Source organism: Uranotaenia lowii, chromosome 2 (assembly GCF_029784155.1).
Source record: "Uranotaenia lowii strain MFRU-FL chromosome 2, ASM2978415v1, whole genome shotgun sequence".
Taxonomy (NCBI): Eukaryota; Metazoa; Arthropoda; class Insecta; order Diptera; family Culicidae; genus Uranotaenia; species Uranotaenia lowii.
Window position 1 is genome coordinate 120,566,802 of NC_073692.1, and position 19,672 is coordinate 120,586,473.

The window sequence follows — 19,672 nt, forward strand, 5'->3', positions numbered from 1 at the left end:
TGCGAAAATCCATTTTTCTTTCCGAACAAATCATCAAGCACAAAGGCGTTGAAAGCTGCAACAATATACCTATCTAGTGAATGGAGAAGGGTTGAGGATTGGGGAGAGGGCAGAAATAGATTCGCGAAAGTGTTGCAAAATGTAAATCCAAGTGATTTGGTTGAATTCAAACTCCGATTTGTTATCCACTCTCCAACTGGTGATCCCCCAAGGTGTTTTTCTAGACCATAAGCCTCTTGCATCTCTCTGCAGAGGTCCGGGGGATGGGTAGAGAAATATTGATAGGGGCCCTGCCGTCCCATTTTCAGTGGTAGGTGGAAGTAGGCAGGATCTCATTCTTTCATTCAGATCCATTAAATTGGTGCAATATATGGGCAGTGCAGCGTTCGATTACCCGAAGAAAATCGCACAATGTTAATTGTGATGGGCTTTTTATTCAATCAATGAATGCCCGTTCTATATGCATAGAGGTGTTTTGACTTTTTTATTTAATAATTTTGTGTTTCTTAGGTGAACCGAATGTTTCAATGTTTGTAGTTCGATTTAAATTTTAAACTTTTTTGTATTATGAAGATTATTAAATCTTCCATAAAAGTTTCAAAAAACTATAAATGGACAGTTAGCAAAGGTCTATCCCATTCAGCATCGCCACCAAGGATCACACTGACTGTTTTCCGGTGACGATATTGGCCTCCAGGCCTAAACGAGGTAATAAATTAGCGAGGGTACTCATTACTTCACAATCCGACCGTGTCATTTGGTAAATTCATCCCAATTAAATGACAATTAGTTAAAACGATCACCGGGGGCTCGCTTCTTCGCTTCGGATCGATCCCAAGTTGGCCCACATAAGAACGCAAAAGCGCTCCAGCAATAACAATATCCACGGTAGTCGAAGGAAGGAAGCCTCTTCTCTATAGAGTCGAGTCGCGCAGATGTTCAATTAAATCAACCGTGTAATCAGTTCAATTTTTTTCTGTGGAGACTACATGGGGTGTCCTCCTTCCGATCCGGCGACCCATCTTGAGTGAAAACGTTGGCCTCTAAACCAAAAAAGACGAAAAAAGTTTCGCGCAAAATGACACTCCAGAGCTGTAATCACTAGAATGACTGTTTGTTGAGAGGTTCCCATTGAAGGATATTGATTTCATCACTTTATCTTCTTCAGTGCCGTGGGAGGGTGGTTCGAAAAGCGATGAAACAGAAGTTTAATCTAAAAACTTTTTTATAACCTTAAATATACCATGGAAAGTAGTGAAGTTTTAAAAGAAAGAAATTATTTTCGGTATAAAATCAATTCAAAGCTGACTTTCAAAGCCATCTGCAAAAAGACTAAATTTAGAAATTGGCGCTTACTGAGCATTTCTGCAGCAATCCAATTTATTTCTTTTTTCACCCATGGTAGAATGTTTTGACCCATGGTAACTTTTTCTTATTTCGTCAAAATCTCTTGAACCGACATTCCGTGTATTATACATACGGAAGCCAAATTGCCCATTCTCCTTTGTTTCTTGGTCTAAAGGTTGTCCCAGTATGTCTAAGCATGATTTTGATACAACCCTACTATTTCCTTATGACGTTTTATCAGCTGATTTCTGCAGTGTGTTGTTGTTAACAGTGTACTTTCCCCAACATTTCACTGAGTCATTTGGCGTAAATGGAAAAATTAAACGTTGGAACGGTCCGTAATGCGACTCTGAAGCATGGAGAGCAATCAGTTTCGTGGAAAAACAAAAATCTGGGCGAAAACCGGGTCCGATGGACAAAACTTTGGACCAGAAATTCATGCGCGCTTGCGCTAGTAAGAAGACTGCCTCAGTTCATGATGTGGCCAAAAAGTGAGATATCCTCTCAGCACCGTCCATAATGCCAACTTAAAATTGGTTCTTGTTGAAAACGCAGGTTTCAGTGGTGAAATAGTTATTTATTTATTTACATAGTATTCAGTCTCACGACATAACTTGACGAACATAATTCCTAAAATTCACTCGGTCCATAGCAACAGTTTTCCAATTTCTCGGGCACCCCACGTTCGCATTGCCAAATTTTTATTGTTTTTTTATCATCGAGATTTTAACGAACATTTGACTGCCGTGTTTATGCGTGTGTGTACATACATTTAGCAAAAAAAAACGGAAAACAATCAGCGATTTCGTCGGGGAAAAAAGTAATTCCTATACGGTTTTTGGTAGCGATCGTTAATTTGTTGCTAGTATTTGGGCAGCAGTCCAGCAGTGGTAAAAAGTACAACCGGTTACCCTTAAAACGGTTCCGGGCGGCGATCAATGGTGGAAGTGCTGTTGCTGGAGTTCCGCAAGCAATTCCTGGAATCGCACCGGTCCAAAACCAGAAAGCCGTTTCCTGTACGTGTTCCTGTCTGCGGTCATAGTGCTGATGCTCGGTCAGAAGTTCTTGGCAACGTTCGTAGCCGCTATTCGGCTGCTGGCAAAAATGTTTCCGGAATCGAAATCGATAAGAGCCTCGATGGGGGAACGCAAGTCTTAAACATTTTCCTCAATAACAGCGGCTTCAGTGCTTGTGGCAAGCATCCTGGGAAATTAGTTTTCATCGGAAAAAACAACGAAGGCCCGATGGGAAAATGGTACTCACCGGCCGAGCTGTGAAATGCTAAGAGATCCCATAGGAAACTCAAAAGGATTGGTAATTTTTTCTTGCCATTTTTAAAAGCAGTTTGTTTGATTTCAATTTGTTTCGAAAAAAGAAAGTTTTTGCTTTAAGCATCAAAAAACAAAAAAAAATATGTATTGTGTGTTTGTTCTTCCAGGGAATTTTCTCAAAAGGGTCCCAAAGCTAAATCTACAACAGTGGAAGGCTATGCATGCTGCTTGTTCGGAAAATCAGATAAGCGGCTGGAAGAGCTAATTGCTTTGAGCAAGCTGTCGTAACCTAAGCAACACAAAATACCGATCATCATGTCCTTTTACGAAATGGTAAGTTTCACAAATGATTTAACTTCTAATTAAGATTATAAATTTGTATGTTTCGTTTGTTTAGATGTTATAGGCTACGGTTGCCAGATTGCCCGGTTTTATCCGGGTTTGCCCGGATATATAATACTAAATTTAAGAACAGTCCTGCCCGGCCCGGTTGCCCGGATTTTATTGAAAAATGCCCAGATTTTGCCCGGTTTTATTCACTATATTTGGCAAATTAAACAAAAAAAAACAACAAACACCTCCAAAACGAAATTTTTTGAGCAAGTTTTATAAAAATAATCATGGAAGGTTTATTGGAAGACTAAAATACGGTTCAAAATCTATCGATGAGTTTTAAGGAAAAAAAACATTATTTTTTTAATAATAATAATAATTTATTCATTGAAATTTTTCATTTTTATCTTGATTTTTGCTGAGGAATTTCTTAGTTTTGACAAAATCCGCACGGATATTGCCCGGATTTATGGTCGTCAATTTGAAAACAAATGCCCGTATTTTGCCAGGTTTTTATATAAAAATTGCTCGGTTTGTCCGGCCCGGATACCTGCTGAAAAAATTCTGGCAACCTTAATATAGGCTATTAATTTCATTTTCTGACCTCCCCTTCCAGGTCAATTCCCGGCGGATGTAGCAGCTTACCATGGACCACACTGAATCCTCAGGATGCCTTTTAGAACCAGTTAACAGCTTCCCGGCACGGTACCAATCAGCAGAAGCTTCAAAGGAGAACAATTTGTTAGGCCGACCCATAAGAATAGCATAAATTGGACAGGTGATAAAAATTTAACAACAGCACCGGGTTGCATAATATTTGTGATTTTAAAATTTTAGGATCGTGGCGGCTTCAAAAGATCACACAGGCTGATCCGAAACCGATGGCCATCTTTAATCTGCTGGACGAAAATAAAAAAAATATTCAAAATATCGAAAGTATTGGAATTGGTTGTGAGAATTTGATTTTTTTAAATAAAGTATAACAATGAAACAAAATAGATAAAGCTTATTGCGAAAATAGAAGAATAAAATTAAATATATGAGGAGAATCTTAAATATATATAGTTGAGCTCATTTATTGAATCATAGAAATAATATTGAATCTATCATATTTATTGTTAAATCAATCATACTGTTCTAGTTGAATCTATCATATTTACAATTTAATTAATTATACCATTACAATTGAATCTAATATATTCATAGTTGATTGCGTAAGGTCAATCAGGAATTTGTAGTTGAATCTATTATATTTACAGTTAAGTGCATAAAATCAATCATACAGCTATATTCGAATCTATCATATGTATATTTAAATGTACAAAATCAATCAGATTATCTATTATATCTATAGTTCAAAGTTTAATATTTATAGTTAGCCAAGAAGTAATCAGAAAAAATGATTACATATAAGTGGGTTTTTGTTGAATTTACTATACTTTATTCTCCGTGACTTTTCTCAGGGTGATATTCATCACTATTAATGAGAGACACTGCTTCGAACATTTTGACGCAGCATTAACAACTAACATTTAATTTGCATGATTCAAATCATACTTGGGCTTAAATGTGGTTCGAAGTGTTTTAGTTGATTTTAGTAAATATGAATATTCACATATTTGACGTTAAAAAAAATCCTCCAAGTTACTATTTGATTGTGACTATTCAATAGTTTCAAGTCGATTCAAAATACCGTTTGATTGGAAATGAATTTTTTTTTTCTAACAAAACTGTCTGTGCAAAAACAGAACTCCAGGCGTTGAGAATGAGAAAGTTTTTTTTTAATATGAAGAAAAAAATTCTTAATCAGAATAGAAAAAAAAATCTATGTGCCGAAAATGGTAATAGACCAAGTGGAGCGTGATATGGCTAATGCGGGATGCTCGAGAAGTTGGAGAACGGTTTGCCATGGACCGAGCGTATTGGAGTAAAATTGTTCATCAGGTTGTGTCGTAATAAGATGGAACACCATTTGAATAAAAATAAAATGTGCCGAAAATGCAGTAACAAATGTACCGCAACAAAGATGACATGATTGGAAAAGCACTACTGGCATAAAGACTCGAGCACCCAAGCAAAATGATGCATGACCAGTACATTGAAGCGAAACAAGAAAAAGATTTTATGGGGGATTATATCCTATTGGATAATTCATCCCAATAAAAAATTAAGTGAGAATCGAACTCACTGCAACATCTCATCTCGGCTTGCCAGTAGTAGACTTAGTCGATTTGAGGTCGTTTTTGAGTTTCTCAAACCCTGGATTCTAAACAGCTTCGTTTTGGTTCAAAACTCATCCATGATTTTTGCAGAATTTTTAAGTTACGTTTAATTACATGAGTAAATTTGGACTTTTAGGAAAATTGAATATTGTTTACTGAAAAATCAATATCTTTTTTGTTTCTTCTGTGGAATAGAGCCTGCAAATGGTTTTTGCGCTAATTTTTAAATTCTTTAAAGGAAATTTTTCGCTAAGCAACTTTGTTGAAGAGCTTCGAATCTAATTAGGGAAAAAGGTTATAAACTGTTTAACAGGGGTATGTCTTTTGGCATTGAAAAACAATACCTTCAATTGACATCAGAGATTTTCAATTTTCCCATACAAACCTAAAAGTAAAATTTACTCATGTATACGTTACTTAAAAATTCTGAAAAAAATCATGGATGAGTTTTGAACCAAAAGGAAGCTTTTTAGACTTCAGGGTTTGATAATCTCAAAAATGACCCCAAATCGACTACTACTGTCATTTAGTCCTTTTACCACCGCCGATTACCAAAAAACGCATTGCATTGGTCATCTGCCGTTTGGCTAGTGTTTTTTATTCATCCCACTTTGAAAAGGGATGGGAATGGGAGGGAAACGGGGTGGGAATTGGCAACTAGAAACTTCTTTCTTTTGCCGGCCGGTATACATACAAACGCACAACTTATCTTGGCTGGTGGTTTTCTACCGTCGGTTGGAAACTAAGATTTTTTTTCTTATGCCGGTTTACATACACACACAGCGCTCGCTACATCGTTCAACAATATCCTTGCTGGCTGATTGTTTCCATCCTGTTTGCCTGGTGATAGGATATGGGATATGTTTTATTTTGTTTTTTTTTTCAGACATATGCAGAGCGGTTGCGCTTGAAGGACAATGCCAGTTACTAGAAAGCTTGTCAATGCCGGTCCGGCAAAGAATCTTATACCGATAATTCCATCTCCAAGGAAATTCATTATTGGATTAGAGTCTGATTTATGGGTGTAGGTATTGAAATATTCGAAATCAAATGCCAAAATAAAAGATAAATCATTTAAATATACCAGCTCATTTTATAGGAACCACCCCATCGGTTGCACAACAGTCGCTGATTTAATGATCACCTTAAACAGGACCTATCCTCAGCATTCCTGTTGAAATTCGATCGGTAGTCAAAATCTCTCCATATCACCAACAACAAAAACACAGCGATGATTTGCAGTAAAAATTTACAACTGCTAAATATTGGGTTTTGACACGATCGCATTGGGAGGACCCATGACGACGACACGGTGTGGTATCAAACAACTACTTAAACGATCCTTAAATCCCCGGGTTCGGGGGGTAATTTTTCACGTGTAATTAAAATCGGAACAGTTCGATGTAGTAATTCAGCCAGCAAGCCGATAACCGAAATGTGCCACGGTTGTGTGATGGGAAATTTTCGAGGATGTACCCCGAAATCTCTGAACCCCGTAGTCCGTAGTCGTCAATTGAATTCGCGCTCTTCTCTGTCCGACGACGACGACGATACCAGACACCGTGGCGAAGAAACGAGACCGATCGTAAATATTTCATTAAATAAAGAGATAACCGTTAAAAGAAATGCGGTGGGCGTTGGTTTTAATTGTTTGCCTCAGCATTCGAGTCCGGGCAATGAAGTTATTGAGGATAAGATGTCTTCTTCGGCCTTTCGGCTGAGAAGGGATTCGAAGTTTTCGGACACTCTTCGGCATTAAATAAGCAGGGATGCATAAGCGATATAGAAATTCCCATGCCGACATACTGATTGATTTTTTTTCTTGTTACCTGGAAAAGTACCTCTATGTCCTTTAATTTATCAATTCAAGTTTGGTTTTTAACTATTTCATAAATAGATTCAAAATATAGAACTCATCATTTCTCAGTTTTCCAGAATAGTAGTTAAATTAAGACCCAAATCTGTTTTTAACGTATCATCAAGAGTCTCCCAAACTAATGTAAAAAAAACCACTTCAACATAATGCTCTTCACTGAAGTTTCCGTTAAAGGAAGTGTCGTGCGTTTAACTCAACCATATACGCAAATGCACAGGTCCATAACTCAAATATTGCACGTCAACTCGCGCAAAGCTTTGAGGCCGAAACACGCTCAAAAAACGATCTCCTTGCGCTGATGGGAGACAAAAATCGATTTAAGGTAATGAAAAAATTACACCGTTCTGTTAAGTGCTTCGCTTTCTTTGGCTGAAACTTCGAAGCGACGGCGACGTTGTTGGTTGTAAATAATCAAATGCATGCCCTCGGATGGCATCTTCTGTCGTCGTCGGTGCGTCGTCTTACATGCATACTTCATCAATGAGCGCGAAGCTACGCGCGCCTTGTCTTACAGCCGACTTCATGAGCATTATTGTCCTGGGTCGGGATCCGTGATGGAAAATTCGTGAAGCGGCAATTTAAATATTTTTTGATATATATTATTTTTAAGAAACTCGAGCACCTGGGTCTGGGTCTTCAAGAGTATATGATGGCCGCTGATCTATATTGACAAGGTGATCTGGATGCATTGATTAGTTTGGCCGATGCAATTTACCATAAATCAGTTGTTGTGACCAGCAATTGGCATGTTTAAAGATTTTTTGAAATTAAGTGAACCTATTCCCCGTATAGTTACGTCACCACATGCATCAACGTCATTCGGTTCGGTTCAACAACAAAAAAGGAAGATTATGAAAAACAACTTTCCAGTACTACCTATATCATGTACATCATGAGGCAACAGAACTAAATGTTAATCAATTGTTCGTCATAAACTATGCATTGAGGTGGCAGCCAAACCGACCATATACATTTTGTCGGTTGGTCCAAAAACTGCCCTGTGTCAAATTTCAGCTCAATCGGACTTGATTAAGAAGTGCCTCAAAGCGCTCAATGATTCGGTTTTATATCCTAAAAAACCACCAAAGGGGCCCCTCTTTTCGGAAAACAACAAGTTTTTCGAAAAACGTCCCGGAAAATCGATTTTTGGCCAGCAATTTTTCTTTTTTCAAAATTACACCAGACTGCAACGTTTTATGCATTTTTAAGTTTTTTGGTATAAAAAATAAAATTTCGCATTACTAGATTCGCTTTGGTCCCCCCTTTTGAAGATTTTTGAGGGTCAAAAAACCGAAATTTTGTGCACTTTGAGGCACCTCTAATTCAAGTCCGATTGAGCTTAAATTTGGCACAGGGCAGTTTTTTGGGTCAACCTATAAATGTAGATATGGGTATGGTCTGTTGATAAAATTTGATCATGAAATTTCTCCCAAAAGAACAAAAGTACAGTACAGGGTTATCAGTTCTACTTCGTATATTCTTCAATGATTTGAATGTCAATCGAAAAACATTTTATCTTTTACACAAACTCGCATATAATTTGTAAAATGCTCTGACATTAAAGCAATATTGTATTCAAAAATGTTTGCAAAATTGTTCTACTTCGAAAACTTATAAATTTTTCAGCTTTTTTGTATTTTTGAAACCCCGGATTGAGTTTTTTCCAATAGATTTATTCTACATAGGGGTTCTCTTTGTTCACAACTTTGCTGAAAAAATGGAAGAAAAATTTCGAAGTGATCTATGAATGATTTTAAAAAATATATTAGATTTTCGAAACATCAAAAATTTTCAGAGTTATGTGTAAAACTTACGAAGAAGCAAAAAGATACTTTTTGACAGTGTTCGGTACAAAAGTGCTAAATATTTCGCTTACATTACGTTATTCCTAACATTTTATTAGTGATTTAAATTGTCCGCTAAATTTTGATTGAGCTAGCTATTTAAAAAGATCTGCTTATTTTTGGCTCCGTTAATTTAAGATTGCTAAATCTAAAAAAATGCATAGATTGTTTCTCATAGATAAATACTTCTAGTCATTTATCACGGCTTAGGAGACGTTGGGTGTCGTTCTGACTTCAATATACGCTCCATATGAAAATTATCACTGAAATGGTCCCAATCAGGGCCGGATTAAGCCATCGGGAGGCCCCTGTAAGTCAATTTTTTTGCATATGCCATCTCAGAGAATACATAATTTTTTAAACATACCTACATATTGCCTTCAAATAACCATTATGTCTGCGTAGAAGGGAGTTTCTGGAATCTTCGAACAACAATTGTTAAACAAACACCTGCAAACAACGCGGAACAGTTAATCGATTAATCGAAAATGTAAACTCTGATAAGAGCTGTTAAATGCAAAATTCAATTCGAAATTCAATTAAAAACTCTATTCTCAACTAAAACTCTTTGTTTTGGGATATTCAAAGATAAACAAATAAATCTAGAGTTTGTTTTGATTAGCTCGTATGAATCAGTCTCAGAAAATAAAAATTGATTGTAAAAAAATCCAAAATACAGCTACCTTTGAATAACCGTCTGTGTTTCGTGTTTTATAAATCTGAACATGCCAAAATGTCACAAATTACGTCAATTTTCCAATTTACTTTAAGAAAAATTTCTTCTGTGACTGGAACAGCTTTGGCGATTGATTTATTAAAATGTACGGTTTTTACACAACTTTTTTATATATTTCTTTGTGGTCATGATCTTAAAAAATTTTGATTTTTTTTCCATATGTGCAACAAATAGTTTCTAACTTCAGTTTTTTAGGCACTAAGTGAGTTTATGGTCGAGCTCCTAATACCTGACTTAGAGCCTTTTCCCGAAGCATGATTTTTTTCGGATTTCAATTTTCAATTAAGAAAAAGATTCTCCGATCAAATCAGATCAAATATTGAAAACAGAAACTTTTCTGAAAAAGTTAATCTTAAAGTGACAAAAATCGAAAACATTTATTTTAAAATGGTGATTAAAAGTTTAAAACACGGGGATCAGTAATTAAGTAATTAAGTAATTTAATAGAAAATCAGATAAGGAATCGAAATATGTTCAGAACTGTCAAAAATGATCTCGAGTTGTCAATACTGAGAAAAATCATCAAACTGAAGGAACAACACAAGGCTTGAAAATATCAATGAATTTAATCTTTGTTTTGAAATCGTGCAGAAGACAATCTTTTTTATGTTTAAAGAAACACTTATGCAAATTCGCAATTATACTACGAGAATGTTTGCATATTGAACATAATTTGAGAAATCACGGTTGATTGAACAATGAATTCAGGATTTTTACTTCAGCAGAGGATATTTATAAAATAGCAGTACCTCAGAATCAATAGTATAAGACTTTGGTTCTATCTACTGGAAAAGTTTCAATTGGAATTTCAATTCTTAAACTGATTTTTTTTCTTCAGGGATTTTAAGCATCGGTATGGCTTATTCATCACGACTTATACTGTATTTGAAATAGAAAATCAATAGAGCAACTCAGTCAATTTTAAGCAACTACAGTAGTTTTTTTCATGCTTGTTGTTTTTCTCAACATTAATTACACTAGTTTACAAAATTTTAAAAAAATCGTGAACTTGATTAACTGACCAACATTTTTAATGTAAAATCGGGCGCTGAATTCGAAAATGAAATTCAAAAAAATCTCAGTAGAACCGTTTTTGAGCTATGCTCTAAATAAGAAATTTCGAAAAAATTAAAAAAGTTCTTGTACTTAGATTAAAATATCTCGGACGGCATAACAGTAATTTGAAATCCCTCTTTTGCATATTGAAGGTGAATAAGTTTTCTATTGATCATCCGAACACTGTTTTTGCGTTTGACTAACAGTATTGTTGATATAAGTGACTTTATGAGAAAAAAAAATATAAAAAACGCATTTTTTTAGAGAAAATTTTGTTTCAACGAAAGTTTTAGACTCGATGGTAGCATTTAAAAAATTTGATTTTCTTTTGCGCTTAAATATCAATTTAAAAAAAAGATTTCAAGTGGTTATTTATCAAAATTGGTTGAAAATTGAAGAAGTTATGGCTACTTTACCATAACTGAAATTTTTGGAGTTTTTAATAATTTAACGAACCGCAATACACTTATCATAGTATAGGAAGAATGAAACATGATAAATCTCACTCGCTCCAAGTCAAAATTATTTATTAGCTTACCAGAAGGCCACATGCCAAGTTTCAGGAAGATCTGACCATAGGGAGGGGTTGCTTAAGTCTCAAACGTGAATTAAATTTTGAGGTATTTTGCCCGGAAGGAACGAAAAATACTGGGTTTTCATCAATAACTTTTTTCATCCCTAGCTGATTATTTTTTATGGATGATTTTCTTAAAGCCTAAGTTGAGACAAATATTTCACCTGAAGACTGTAAGAAAAGTTATTGCGGTTCAAAGGCCGCAAATTTTGTCCAACACGCAATGAGTACTTTTTACGCATTGCGTTTTATACGACAATTTTTGACCAAAATACAATCTTTGAACCGCAATAACTTTTCTGTTTCAAATGCAATCGAGTTACAGTCTTCAAGTGAAATATTTGTCTCAACTTAGGCTTTAAGAAAATCATCCATAAAAAATAATCAGCTAGGGATGAAAAAAGTTATTGATGAAAAACCAGTATTTTTCGTTCCTTCCGGGCAAAATAGCTCAAAATTTAATTCACGTTTGAGACTTAAGCAACCCCTCCCTATGGTCAGATCTTCCTGAAACTTGGCATTGATATTTAAGCGCAAAAGAAAATCAAATTTTTTAAATGCTACCATCGAGTCTAAAACTTTCGTTGAAACAAAATTTTCTCTAAAAAAATGCGTTTTTTATATTTTTTTTTCTCATAAAGTCACTTATATCAACAATACTATTAGTCAAACGCAAAAACAGTGTTCGGATGATCAATAGAAAACTTATTCACCTTCAATATGCAAAAGAGGGATTTCAAATTACTGTTATGCCGTCCGAGATATTTTAATCTAAGTACAAGAACTTTTTTAATTTTTTCGAAATTTCATATTTAGAGCATAGCTCAAAAACGGTTCTACTGAGATTTTTTTGAATTTCATTTTCGGATTCAGCGCCCGATTTCCCATTGGAAATGACCTTCAGTTTACTGAGTTCAAAAATGCTGTAAACTAGTGTTATCGGAAAGAGAGTGTAAACAATAATTTTGAATTATTTTTACTTATATTTATGCTTAAAAAGTAAGCAATCTAGATTGCCCATAATTTTGAATGTTTTTTTTTTCACTTTCTTAGATTTCCGGATATTGCCCAGTTAAAATTCTGGAGTGTTAGTTTAAAAAGTCTTTCATTTAATTTAAGTAAACATGAAGCTATCTTGTAAAAACAGCCGTAACTCTATTTTCTGAAGCGTGCGGTGGCCAAAACAGCCTTCATTCGATTCCTTAGAAAAAATTACACACGATAGGTCTGTTTTCGTTTGGGGGTTAAAAAGACACTATATCTCCGTTAGCAAGCTTGTGCGGCGTTTGAAACTATGTCCAATCGATTCTCAGGAAATTTTCACAAAAGGAAAGTATAATTTCATAGATTTGGGTCATGTAGAACGAAAGATATTGAATTTCTTCGCGGTTTGTACACTTTTTCCCCATTGTGCAATGGAACAGAATGTGAACGGAGATTAACATGATCAAGCTTAATAATGACATGAAAACACCCGATTCCTTTCTACCCATATGAAAAGTTACATGGATTTTCTGAACTTTGAATATTTGTTTGTGTTTTTTACATGTCGTATCAAGCGATTTTTTTTTTCGGTTGCAAAAACTCAAAATTCTGTGCAACGTAACATTACAGTTTTTATCTGTGTACAATCTGTATTGAAAAGAATTTAAAAACAATTAGCACTGTCAAATATAAAATCGAATGTTAGTATAATTAGCCAGATAAAAATTTATAAGTTCCAATAAAACGAATTCTTGAAGTGTTTAGTCATAACTTGGAACATCCGAGTTTTTAATTTTTAGTTAGGACATCTATGAAATAAAAGTTATATTTGATCATAGCTGATCAGTGATCATCAATTGCAACCAACGTCATTTTCCAAGACCAACATCTTTCGAACGCAAAAAATTGAGTCATTCTTCCCAACATTGTGATGTGTTGATTAAATTACCTACCATCCGAACGGGAGATAATCATCTTCAGCTGTCGCCGTGGGACGAAAGTCGGGTTTAAAAATGTGATAAATTTATCAATTTAATAATGAGCTCAACAAAATAAACGCTCCTCCGTTGATGAACTGTTACGCAAAAACCGATTACGGTCGGCCAAGATCCCAGCGATCCTGGTGCTCTGGCGTTCGCCAGTAAGTATGTATGCCGACAGAATTGGGTCCAGCTTGGCCATTCCATTCCTACAATTCGGCTTTGTTTCGCCGTATTTTTCGGTCATTTCATGCTTCCATTATTGAAGGTAGTTGCCCGTGCAATCTTCCGCGGAGAAGGTTGAAACGTATACGAAGGTCCAGAAGGTTTTAACTGCCGTTTTTGCCATCATCCATGCCATATCTTCAACCGGAGGCCCATTTTCGATTCCGCACAGATAATACAGTAATAAATAAAATTGTTATGATCATAGACCATCATCATTATCATCATCTGCCTGCGCGTCGGTTATTATATTTCGATTACAATGGCCTTATCATCATTATATGCCAGGGTTGGTTCTTTCGTATTGGAAACCCTATTGCGATTGCGATCGGATCTTGGTATTGAGAGGGAAAAGCGGGACAGGTAAGCCCCGGAAGGCCATCTTTTCCCTCAAATGGACTTCAGCTGGTTCTTTCCAACGGAATCCCGCATGGACTATGGATTCACTTTGATAACACAATACTTTGTGACAAGGTCGATGGGTAGGGTTACCAGAATGGGTCTTGCTCAAGTTTAAATATAATTTTGTTTACATTTAATTTTAAGTATCAATTACCAAAACTAATTTTAAGGTTAAAATAATACCATTTAGCGATGTGATCTTGAGCCATGAAGTTTTAAGGATGGAAGGAGAGTACCTCTACACACCAATATTTCAAATACTCTCCCACAAGTATGACCCTTTGAATAACAGGAAAAATACTACTTATTAACGATATACCAAAAGAAAACTGACCAAATCTCAAAACGTTTAGTTTTATTCTGGACACTAGTATACGGAAAATCGCAATGAAATTCAGCACAGCAATCGCCTGTGTAAAGCCCGGTTTACAGTTGGAGTGAAAATAAACGCGAAAAAATCTTATTTTATCCAGAAACGCGCAGTGGCGCAAGCCAATTTGCATAACTTGTCAATTTGGACAATAAATAATTCCTCAAAATTTCACGCCGTTCATTCTGAAGAAAGATTTTTTGATCAAACATCCATTAAAGCCCTTTATACTTCACGTGTAAATGTCACGTGAAAAATCTTATTTCGTCAATAACTAAACAACACGATGAAACTAGGTTTTGTGAAAAATTCAGGGGAATCGGTGGGAATGGTTGAAAGACGAAATTCTAGCCGGACCTGATAGAACTATTTTTTTTTATTCCTTCGCCATGATGAAATTTCCGCGGTGAAAATAAGAGGAATGTAGAACTGTAGAAATATGTTAACTACTGAAAATCTTTATTTTGCTTTTGAATGTATGTAATATCTTGTAAACTTATATATTTCGTACGAATAAAAGCATTTTTACAAAAAAAAATAGTGATTTTTTTTTGTAAAAATGCTTTTATTCAGGTCCGGCTAGAATTTCGTCTTTCAACCATTCCCATCGATTCCCCTGAATTTTTCACAAAACCTAGTTCCATCGTGTTGTTTAGTTATTGACGAAATAAGATTATTCACGTGACAATTTCACGTGAAGTATAAAGGGCTTTAATGGATGTTTGATCAAAAAATCTTTCTTCAGAATGAACGACGTGAAATTTTGAGGAATTATTCATTGTCCAAATTGACAAGTTATGCAAATTAGCTTGCGATATAGCGCAGCTGGCAAGTCAGCTGGTTCCTAAGCCAATATCGGCAGGCTCGGGCATAAAAGTAGGCATCGAAATCAGTTACATCGGATAAGTTTATCAATAACTGTTCGCCAACTGCAATATTGATATTAAGTCACGAATGCCATAAAGATAGTTAAAAATGAAACATAGAAAAAATTAAGGAAAAAATCTTTTTTTTTTTTCAAAATTTGAACTAGCTGAAATAGCTGACCCGTTGTGCTTTGTTACACCTTGCAAAAATGAATGGAATTTTCAAAAAAATCAACTTTTGATTTATTTGAACATAATTTTATATCAAATTTTGGCATCATTCATATGCGGCCTTTTAAAAATGAGTGCTGCAATATATGTAAGCTTGAAATGATTATACCAAAACGAATATTTCTTTTTGAACTGTTTTTTTTTTCATTTTCAAAACTCGATCTAAAATTTATTTTTCAATCGGTGTTTAAAATTTTTCTCGAGCCATGCACACAAACTCTATCAGGTCTCCTTACTGAAAGAAAGGTGAAGTGCTTAATCATTAAATAAACATTTTTCGTATACATTTAAGCTCTCACGTTAAATATGGTTCCTTTTGCTAGATAAATTTTCGTGTTGTTATATAAACCTCGCATGGGAGCCCCCTCCGTGTCCACCTGCTTGAAAAAAGAAGGGTTCCCGAACAATCATAGAAGCATTTCTCTTATCGGAAAACACTTCCATGGCGAATTTGTTTTCCCTTTCTTGATTGGTTTTTGAACTATACAAAAAAAAATTAACCATTAGTTCTTGAGATACGCAACAAATATATTGATGGAAGCTTCCAATTGTAAGGCGAGTGGGGTCTCTAATAAAATATGATTTAATTTGCATTATGAGTTCTATAAATATGAAAAAAGGGCTCCCTTCATCTTGTTCTATCTTCCCACTGGAAAGGAGAAGTGTTTTGAATAATCATAAAAAACATCTTTCGCACCCAAATACATTCCCATGCCAGTTTTATGTCCATTTGCTCGATTAGTTCTAGAGTTCCCCTTTATATTTTCCTTATAAATAAGGAGAGGGAGGGGGTGCCAACTAATCATGTATGCACTTTTCGTACTCAAATACTCTTTTATTTCTAATTTAGATTCCTTTCATAAGTGTTCAAGTCACCCGAAACAAAATATATGGAAGCCCTTCCCCGCATCTTATTCTTCGACTGGAAAACGGTAGGGCTCTAAAATTAAAACTTTCAACGTATTTACATACTTTCCCACACCAAATTTGGTTTGATTTGCTAGATAAGTTTTTGGAGTTATTCAAAAAATGTGTGATAGACCCTTTTTCCCTTCCTGTTTCCGGACTGAAATTAATGTACCAAATAATGTTAGAAACATTTTTGGTATCCCAATATTCTCTCCTGCCAAATTCGGTTCCATTTTCCCTTAGTTCTCTAGTTTTGCAAAAAAAAAATATGGGAGCCCCTGTTGGCACTATGTTTCTCCCCATCAGAAGATGAGAGGGGTGTTAAATTACCTTAAGAAACATTTTACGTACCTAGATATCTCTCCATGTAAAATTTGGTTCCAATAACTTGAAAAGTGTTCGAGGTACGCAAAAAAAAATATTTATAAATGTGCCACTCCCCCATTCCTATCCTCCCTATCTAATAGTCTCAAATAGTCATAGAAAATGTTTCTTATTTAAAAACTCTCCCAAACCAAATTGAGATCCATTTGCTTTATTTATTTTCAAGTTGTACTACCATTTTTATGGTAGGTCCCCCTCTTCCTATCTTTCCACTGAAAGGTTGGAGTGGGGTCCCAAATAATCAAAGATACCGTTTCCGTAAACAATTATCTCTCCGTGCCAAATTTGATTCCATTTACTCGATAAGTGTTCGAGTTACGCCAAAAATATATGGAAGCCTCCTCCCCCTTTCTTTTTTACCTCTGGAAGGGGGGGGGGGGGGATGGGGGGGGCTACGAATTATTCCTCATACCCGAATACCCTTCCATGCACAATTTGGTTCCATTAGCATTACTTGTTCTTGAGTTATGTAAAAAAATTGTAGGCTAGCCCCTCCCCTTCTTTCAATCTCGCCACTGGGAGAAGGGAAATGTACCAAATATTCCCTCGACGAACCATCGGCCGTAGATGCCTGAAAAGCAATTTGAAGGCCAAGCCACACAGACATAGGCTGGACCTTAATACAGATGGGGGAACCTTAGGGGAGAATGAGGATACTTGATCTATGGTGATACTTGATTCCTTCGCTATTTCTCGAAACAGGTATGTCCTACAAATATCAAATGTTCTAGAAAAATGTGCCAAAAAAAAACAAAACGAGAATGCTGTTATCTCACAATTGTTGTTTGTTTACGTTTGCATCATTAATCAACTTTCGTTATTTTTATCGTAATTTTGTTGAGTTATATTGTGCTGTTTAAAGGAATTTCGGTTCCATCGCTTTCATTATTCAAAGGCTTTGCCCGGCATATTTAAGTTTTCTCCAAAAACCAATCGTTCTCCGCGGAATTTACCTCGCCGATAAACGATAGTGCCTCCGAACAAAAATGGTTGACTGCTGTAACTCGTGTGCAACATCTGTCCCCCTCGAAGAGGCTGTCGTATGCAGAGGCTTTTGCAAGTCGTCATTCCACTTGCATTGCGTAAAACTTACCCGAGAAATGTATGAAGATATCAAGAAAAACTATCAAATTCGCTGGATGTGTCTTCCTTGCAATAAAATCATGCAAAATGCAACTTTTACCGCTGCATTAGCATCAACAAATTCTGCCGTTCTTCAAATAGAAAGTCAACACAATCAAGTTCTGGAAGAGCTGAGGAATGAAATAAGGAAAAATACTGAAAAAATAAACGCAATTATCGACATAAATCATCCACGTACGCCCAAGCGCCCGGGAAGCTTTGTTTTTCCTCCACCGAGCGCTAAACGTAATCGCACAAATTTTGCTCCAACCCCAACTCAACTCACTCCAAGAACACATGCCGAAGGTAAAAAAGAAGAGTCTGGTGGTTTGATTAAAATTGTCCATGATAATCCGAAATTCTGGCTGCACCTATCTAAATTTGACCCCCAAACAACAGTTGAAGATATTATGAGATTGGTTAAATTAAATATGAATATAAGCTCCGAGGTGGAAGTGATTAAACTGATACCTAGGGGAAGATGTTTGAACGAATTATCATTCGTGTCCTTCAAAGTAGGAATTGCAATTGAACACAAGGAAAAAGCCCTCACTGCCTCAACATGGCAGAAAGGAATATATTTCCGTGAATTCGAATTCACTTCTGCACGCCGATCCGATGTATTTCGGTTCGATTCACAACCTATAGTTGCTGTTCCCGCCACTACTTCTGATCTAGTCGCCCAAACAGTTGCAAGCAACGAACAACCTATTGTCAATCCCTTTTTGGCCCAGCGTACGGATCCAACAATGCAGGTTTCGTTTCGCCAACAATAGTTTGCTCCCTCAAATTCCAAGCACAAACTTTCTGCCGCGTTCATCAAGTCGTTTGCCTGTAATAAGAAAACGCAATTACTTGCCCGCCGATCAGAATTGTTTAAGTATTTATTACCAGAATATGAACAGCATCCGAAGCAGAGGGAGACTCGAGAGCGTTTTTTTGTCCTCGCTCGAGTTGGATTACGATGTATATGCGTTCTGCGAAACGAATTTGGATTCATTAATAAATGACCGAATGATATTTCCCGAAACTTTTACAACTTACCGCTGCGATCGGTCGCCTGCCAATTCCGATAAAGCTTCTGGTGGTGGTGTGCTGATTGCCGTCCACAACCGTTTGGTTAGCACGTTAATCAATGAATCGACCTGTAATGAAGAAGTTACGGTAAAAATAACTTTCAACGGAAACGAAGTTTATGTGTGCTGCATCTACATACCTCCGAGTTCAAGCAGTCAGCGATATTCTTCTCACACCGCAAGCGTAAGTGCGTTAATCGATAATGTGTCGTCTGAAAGTAAAGCGATCATAGTAGGAGATTTTAATTTGAAAAATACTACATGGTATCGAGACAAGGATCTTGATCTTCATCTTTTGCCTGGTAATGTTCGCTTACCAGAAGAAGCTATTCTCGTTGACGATATGGCTGCAGCTGATCTGCTTCAAGTTTGTGGAATACCAAATCAAAACAATCGGTTTCTTGATTTGTTATTTACGAACGACGAAGAATGTTGTCAAATCGAGGAAGTTACACCGCTGATACGGAACGAAGCGCATCATAAAGCAATGTCGATAAGTGTCAATGTGAATAAACTTCAATACGAAGATACACCGCCAGCCCAGGAAATCAAGGTAAAGATTGATATGAAACATTTCAATGAGGTCGCTGTTTCTCAATCACTGTTAGAAGTTGAATGGAGTACGATCTTTATGGCCGCTGAAGATTTTACATATGAAATAGCTAATGCACAAGCACGCCCTATGCTAGAATTCTTGAGTAGTCTTGGGGTTTTTGATAACATAAGTGAAAGTTATCGTTCGGTTGAATGTGCTCTAGATTTCAACATTTTGTTATTCTACACTGTCGTTTATGGCTCATTGCTGAACCATTGTAGAACAACTAAATTAAAAACAGCTTGCTCTAGATACCCCAAATGGTTCAG

General features: G+C 36.1%; 1 long non-coding RNA gene across 1 annotated transcript; it reads right to left on the reverse strand.

Annotated features, from left to right (window-relative positions):
- Positions 1 to 18,104: 18,104 nt before the first annotated feature.
- Positions 18,105 to 19,240, reverse strand: LOC129750188 (uncharacterized). Its single transcript, XR_008738327.1, has 5 exons — positions 19,126 to 19,240; positions 18,949 to 19,020; positions 18,777 to 18,877; positions 18,624 to 18,709; positions 18,105 to 18,564 (listed from the first exon to the last, which is right to left on the reverse strand). It is a non-coding gene; the product is annotated as an uncharacterized LOC129750188 (long non-coding RNA).
- Between the last annotated feature and the right edge of the window lie 432 nt (positions 19,241 to 19,672).